Here is a 7500-nt window from a genome sequence, read left to right as displayed (position 1 = left end):
GAGGGGGAGGAGCTGCCCTCGTATGTTGCGTGTTGTGGTTTGGTTTTGTCTGAAAGCCGTTGATAGACGCAGGCGGGGACTTCCTTGGGCCCGCAGACATACGCACGACTTGCGTCCGGGAAATCTCAAACGAAGGTAGTGCGAACTGTGCACACGCAAGGCACGTCCACTGTTGAGGTCGCTAAGAAAAGATGAAGCAGAAGGCGGACATCTGGTGCCGGATGCTGCTCACCCGCCATTCCCGCCACCGTCCGAAAGCTTTGAAGCTCGCCGTGTGGCGTGCCAATCGTTGCATTTGGTCCGGTGTTTCTTATTATGTCATCACATGACAACAAACCCATGCCAGCCTTGCAACACGAGCCGTCATTGTCAGCAGCGAGGGGTAGGGGCGGGGGCCGAGACAGGCGTCAGCGGAACACTACTCTGCTCGGCGCTCCCTCCGTCTAACCAGGTCACAGGTCTGAGTCGGTATCGGTGCACTCCGCTTTCGACAGCAAGTCGCCCACCGTGGCGCCAGACGCTGCTCCTGTCCTCGATCCAGCTCCAGCTCCAGGTCCAGGTCCAGGTCCAGGTCCAGGTCCAGATCCAGATCCAGAGCCAGAGCCAGAGCCCGGTGCGCGCTCCGGCCCGGGCAGCCCCGAGTTGACACGCCTCCGAGACGTGGTGATCACCTGCCTCCGACCGCCCTACTGCCTCTACCTGAAGTGTGAGTGCGTGTTGACCCCGGCTGTGGATCCTAGTGATTGTTCTACTGCCTCTGCCCCGAGTTGGAGTGCGTGTCGGTCCCTTTTGTGACTGCCACCTCGAATGCGACGTCCCGCCTTAATTCACGTCACGCGTCTCGTGCCACGCGCGTGCGGTGTTAGTCCCACACCTGGTGGGCATGTGCTTTGGGGTCGTACGCACCGTTCCTGTTGTTCTTGTTTCGTTTTTGCGTTCGTCCTGGTGACTCAGTTGGTTTGAGCGTCCGCATTACGAATCCCCCACCCGTGGAGGGATGGGTTCGAGTCGCTTCAGGGGGCCGCTGCTCGCCCCTGACTGGGATGTCCCGTGGGTGATGGTAGGGGTCGCACTTAAAGTTATATGATGTCAGAGGGCTGGACGGACCGTGTCGAATATTGCGGTACGTTAAGCTTCTCCGTGAAATTATGCCGTTGACCCGGAAGTTCACGATTGGATGGTGGAACCGAGGGTCGCGCAACAAGCACTACTTGGCGTGGACGCTGCTCCCAGACATCCGTTCAATCCAAATATTTAAGTATCACACCGTTTCCGCTGTGGCGGACCTTTGGCTGTTTGCCACGTGGTGGTCTCCTGTTTCCAGTTCGGGTTGCAGGGCACCTAGCTCTTTAGTTGGATCCACATTTCTCTCAAGCATTCTAGAGGATGGACGTGCCATAATGCAATTTTTTGTCGATTTATGTGCAACGTAGCATCGTAAATGCATGCACTGCCATACACGCTAGCTACTCATTAAACGGGCTGTTTTTCAAGCTACTGCAGCGTACACTGCCAATTCGGGCTAACCCTTATTCTTGCCTCTTTGTGAGATGATGCCATGCACGTCTGTGAGAAAGGATCCACAACACCTTGATTCCCAAATGATTGCAGTCTTGCGGGGAGGGCACAGCCTCAGCGAGCATTGTCTTGGTGGCCATATTGTTGTTCAGTTGAATGGTACGATCCGGCCCGAGGTAATATTCATTTTTTTGTTGAAGGTCATGTGTTTGCAGCCTCGTGTCGTAGCTTCGCGCGCTTTCCAGCAGCAAGCAGAGCAATCGTTTGTATGTCGTACAGTCTGCGTGTGTGCCTACAAGGTACTTAATCTGACGCAATTTTTCCTGCACCTTGGGAGTATCGAGGGCTCATATTTTACTGAAACCGGAGCAGGTATGCGAACATTTCACATATACGAACATGCCGGGTGGTCGTCAGTTCGCCGCCGAGGGCGGCCAGGTCTCTGAGGCAGCTGGCCGCACCGGGCGGCCCCACAGACCGTCCCTGTGTCACCGACAGTGGGCAGCGCGCGGTTTTCCGAGGCTGATGGCGGTGACCGGATCCGTTAGCTCATCCGGTGGTAGTTGGAACACGCAGCTGTCTGTGACGCTTCCCGCTTGACCCAGTTCGATGGTAGCGCTGACGAGACATTGCTGCGCACAAGCGTCTACTCGATGCGAACTGTCTGCAGACGCGTGAGTCCCTCGCTTTGGTCGAAGGGCTCCGCTTCTGACACGTGATATATTGATGCCATACGTATTCCCTTTTTTATGTGGGTCTGTCAGGGACACACCTTATTTCTCCCATCAAGTGTGTTTGACATGGATCATGTGATAAGATTGTGGTCGCTGAAGAGGCGCTTCGTTGGTCGTCGTGTCATGCCGGGCATTTTCATCCACAGAACCATGCAAACCCATAGGTGCAGTGTGTCACGCGCTTGATGTCACTGGTCTTGCATGCCATCTTGAAGCACGATACTTACGTTAATTCGATACTTCCGGAATGGTACTTAGTATTCTTCGATAGTAAGTATCGTTACCTGATGCTTCCGTCTTACTTTCTTTGACGTAAGAGCGTCAGAGCATCTTACCAGAATAGCATAAACATTATTGTGACATTTAAGAATCAGTGCAGATGTGTTGTTAGTTTTAGGCGTGCCAGGGGTCACCACAAATAACGCTGTCCCGTCCCGGTGACCGGGTCATGGCATGGGGGGAGCGGATTCTACCACCAGTCGGGTGGGACTCTACCATCTCAGTCTGGGGACTCCACCTCCTCAGTCTGGAGGATTCTACCACCTCAGTCTGGGGTACTCTACCACCTCAGACGACCTCGCAACAGCCGTTTATTGAAAGGGGGGGGGGGAGAGGGGTGTCAAAAGCCTTGTCCAGACTCGAGGCAAGTTGTATGTAAAGCCGCTGGAAGCCGGAGGGCCGGGACGGCCGTTGCGTATCAGCACCGCCTTCGTCACCGTCACCAAGCGGCCGCGCGGGGTGACCGAGTCGCACAAGTGTCTGCGGCCGCCGTCCGCGGCGGACTGAGGTCGCTGCGCCTGGCGCCGAGGTTTTAGTCACACAGCGAGACGCGGCCTGCCGCAGCAGCAGCAGGCCCGGCCGGTGCGTCGCCCGCTGAAGCAACACACGCTCGCCTGCCCGCATCGGTCGTCGGCGCCGCGCCGCGCCGCGCCTGTTGCCGTGCCGGGTCGGCAGCCCGCCGGGCGCGGCCGCCGTCGCCGCCGGCGCATCGTCGGGTCGTTGCGCCGCGTGTGGCGTTAGTCAGCGCGAGGTGCGTTGCACGCCGCCGCCGCCGCCGCCGCCGCCGCCCTCCGACGCGCGGGTGTCTGGCTGCCGCGCAGCCAGCTGTCGCCGGCTGACGGCCGGCCGTCACCTGGGCTGGCCGCTGGCCGCCACCGTGCGGACAGTTTGCGCGGCGTGCCGGTCGGGGTGGTGACACGCCGTCCTCGATGCTCTGTCTGTTCCTGTGTCTTCTGTTCCCGCTGACGGCGCTGACCAGCTCCGGCAACGGTCGGCGGCGCCGCCAGCGGGACCGGCGTCGGCCGCGTGAGTACACGCGCCGCGGCAGATGCGAACGCCTCCACGGCTGGTGGCGTCTCGGAGACGGGCTGTCGGGGAGGAGAGCTGACATGACTGCGTGGAGGGAGGCGTCGCTTGTCTGGGAATGGGCGGAAGTGCCACTCTGTTCTCAGCTGGGGAGGGGCATCGTAAGTCGGGTGAAGAAGGGTGTCTAGTTCCACTCTCGGATGAGGGCTGCCGCGACTGGCAAGAGGGAAGCACTGCTAATCTGGGTGAAGACACGTCTGTACTCCGGTGAAGAAGAGCGTTGCTACTCTGCTAGAGAGAGGTATCTCCGGGCTATGATCGAGTGGTTGCACCGCCGCTCTGCGTAGGGGGTAATGCCTCAACCTGGTGGGGATTATCAGCTTTCACAATCAGGAGAAAGAGAACCTTCAGCAGAAGGGAAGTATGTCTCCACACTGATCGAGAGGTGGTACACTACGGAAGAAGGAACTTCCACTCCGATGGGGAGGAATGCTGCTTCCGTGACTGGGAGTAGCTGGTGGAGAACGGTGCTACAGTGGGTTATAGAGGGGCACGGTCACTATAAGGTGGGCAAGGGCACCAGTTCCCTCGGATTTGTTCGGACAAATGGAAAACAGCGTCAACAGCAGAGGAAGGGCGGCTGACAGGAAATTACGCATTCTCTTCAAAGATGTGAGCGGGTATGTTTTGGATCAAGTTAGGACGAGATGCAGCCCGTTGATATTGTTTCAGGGTGGAATCCGCAAAGTAGACGGGAATATGGATTGTAGTGTGTGTAGAATAAATTATCAAATGCAGGCGGTACTGCAATGGTGCGTAACACTTTCGTGACTGGAAGCGGGCTGCTGTATGACATCGTCTCCATATGTGCGAGCGTAGTCTAACAGACGGTGATGCCGCATCAGGTGGCCATTCTGTCGTGGCTATCTCCGCTCTCAACCATTAGCTGTACGCCTTATATCAACACCAGGAACTTGTGCGTCGTGTTTCAATGATTCGCTGAACCCCATCGTGGTAATCTTATCGTCCACTGAGCTGTGGGTTATCGGATGCGACCCCCACGTTGTAATGATGCCGGCGGCAGGCTTTCGGGGCCATCGCACTTCACCGAATCCATTTATCTGAAAGATTTGCAGAACAGAGAAGATTTCATTGCTGCACACACTCGGACGTTAAGGCGGGGTCGGAGGTTGTCATGAGTGTGATGGAGTCTCAACGAAACATTACCCATTGGTGCCCATCATATTCAACATAACTGCACCGTAGCCAAACTGATGTCAGTAGCTATGAAGCTGCGGATGACAAACCCTAAAAGTTTTTCTCCCCCCCCCCCCCCCCGCCCATGTCATTGGGTGTTCTTTAGTGGACCAGATGCTGTGTCTGAGGTTGCAGTGGCTCGCGCGCGGCTCGGCTTGGCCGGTCACTGACGCCCAGCCCGGCCCCCCACAGACGCCAAGCTACCTGACGCTGGCCAGGTGTCGCCTCGGCCGTCCCCACCTCAGCCAGGAGTCGATCCAGATTCACAAGGTGCTCAACGAGTTCATGACCGGCCTGAGCAAGCCAGCGGCCCGATGACGTGCGCCGTCAGATACAGGTTACGGTGGGGCACCGCCTCGGCGCCGTGCGGCCGGCCGGGTGCCACCAGGGATCGCGAACGGTGGTCGGTCGTGGCCGGTTGTGGCACGTTCCGGGACAGTTGGACTTTGGCTGCTCGCTTCCCGGTCGTCAGTGTGATGGCCGCACCTCCTGAGGAAGTTCAGTGGCGGTATTTCATATACATGGCTGACCCTGGAGATTAGTGTGCTCCACGGCAGTGAATTCGGCGGGCAATCATTAAGCTCCCAGCAGCCCCCAATGTTATACACGGGATGGCCCTTGCTCGATAATGACGACGGTTCCTGGTGGTATTGTTTTTTGAAGCCGTATTCTCCATATCAAGAGATGGAGAAATTTGCGTAGAGCCCACTGCCATTACTCGGTGTTATTCGCGTGGCGCGCTTGGTGTAACTGTGCCCTGGATTTATGGGGAGGGCACTGCCTCCTGCCCTCGGGCAAGCAGATGTTGGTGTGCTTGCTTGTCCATATCATACCCGCAGCAGATCATCCCGATCGCAGTTTCCAGCACAGCTGGTGTGTAATCCCATAATTCGGTGCCTCATAGCCGGGGCGCACAAAAAGCTAAGAACGGCAGCATTGCGCGTCATATGCCCACACAGATGTGCCCACAAAGTCGTCATGCTTTGCGTCAGACTGAAGTCTAAACGCCATGCGCGCGTTCGTTCTGCGCGCCTAGCTATGTCGCTGGTGACGCGGTGTGGGGTCGGGAGATGACGTCACCTCAGGTGGCGAGCGGCAGTAGGGGCGGCGACACTAGCTGCGGGCTGTCAGTGACGCATGGCGGTCGTTCTCCCAGTGTGGTGATTGATGAGGCCCTGGGAAACACTGCTTACGCATCTGTGGATGCAAAGGGTGAACGGAATCAGAGTCATTTGTCTTATGATCGTTTACGTGGATTCCACTGAATGATTACGTTCATGCTGTTGTCGTAACTGGTTAGGCTTTTCGGGTGAATTGCGCAGCGCGAATCAGAAAGCATCTTCGTAACGTTCGTGTTAAAGACGCAAGAAGGTTTGGGAAATGTTTGATACTGTGTAACGTTTGCACACAACCTAAAAGGCACCCATCCAAGATGCCAATAATCTTAATGGCGTGAAGAATCGCAACAATACGGCTAGTGCGATCCATCTGCTGGCTTGGGCCAAGTGTACAAATACCGCCGAATTGCGAAAGGTTTGCCGCATTCCAGCTTCGGTTGCATATTTTGTCGTTTGTTGGTTGCTCCAACAATGTAACTTTGTTAGATATGTGTTTTGAAGATCCGTGGGTGCGGGGATAATTTTCATCCAGTAATAGTGAAAAGAGGTAGGAGACGAAATACCTTATCTTATGGCGTTGAGGTGAGTGAGCCACCCAGTCGTTGGAACGGACGGATGACAGCAATAGTCATAAGAAGTGTTTCTGAAACGTTTTACCATTTGGTTTCCGTAAATTTTTATTAGATACGAGATCCATTCCACCCTCCTTTTTGTCGGCCCTCTGCATGGCGTGACATTGTGATACGTCACATCAGTCCATAGACCTGTACACGACGCGGCCTGTCAAGACCGGTGTCTGTGCGGGCAGGCGAACATGGAGAGCTGCACCAGCGCTGCCAACACGGCCACATCGGACGAGATGTCCGAAATCGTGCAGACGTTCTACAACAACTTCCATGACCGCATCCACGGCCAGTCGGCATACTACGGTACGCTGCGTGACCCCGTACTGCACGGGGTTGTGTTTGTCCCCTAGCGTCAAGGACCGTGGTCGGGCTGGCGCGGACCACCCGGGCTTGGAGCCCCGGCCGTGTTACGGTCCCCGGCGGTAATGTGGCCATCGCAGCCAGGCTGCCCCGGCACGGCTCACGGCAGCGGTCGTGGTGCTCCTCACTTCAGAAATGTCGCACCCAAGCGTACATTGCTTGCAAGCGTACATCCATGTACACATTGCTTTACTGCCAAGTGCGTCGTCTTACCGTTGCGTCACGTACAGCCCAGCTGCGCGATGTTGATCAGTTGCTGTGCGGCGGGGGCGGCGGCAGGCGTAGTCTTAGTGCACGTTGCTTTGTTCACAAGCATGGCGCGCCGTGTACCATTCAGCTGCGACGCCGCCGGGGTGCCGGCTTGTGTACTCAGGTGCGTCACGTGTCAAGCCTCCGGAACGGTGCGCTGCACGGCGTAGTTGGGTGATGCGTGCCGCCGGTATTGTGTCAAAGGCTGTTGACGTTTGGTGCCCTTGATGACGTCACCTTTGTTGACGGCCAGTGGGCCATGCGACGGCGTTTTTGGTGACCTGCGGTGGCCGGCCTCAGGCATGACGCGTCAGGAGCGGAGGGCAGAGATGG

The sequence above is a fragment of the Pollicipes pollicipes genome, unplaced genomic scaffold, assembly GCF_011947565.3.
Source record: "Pollicipes pollicipes isolate AB1234 unplaced genomic scaffold, Ppol_2.1 Scaffold_7261;HRSCAF=8764_pilon_pilon_pilon, whole genome shotgun sequence".
In the NCBI taxonomy this organism is placed as follows: Eukaryota; Metazoa; Arthropoda; class Thecostraca; order Pollicipedomorpha; family Pollicipedidae; genus Pollicipes; species Pollicipes pollicipes.
Note: the sequence above shows the minus strand (reverse complement) of the source record.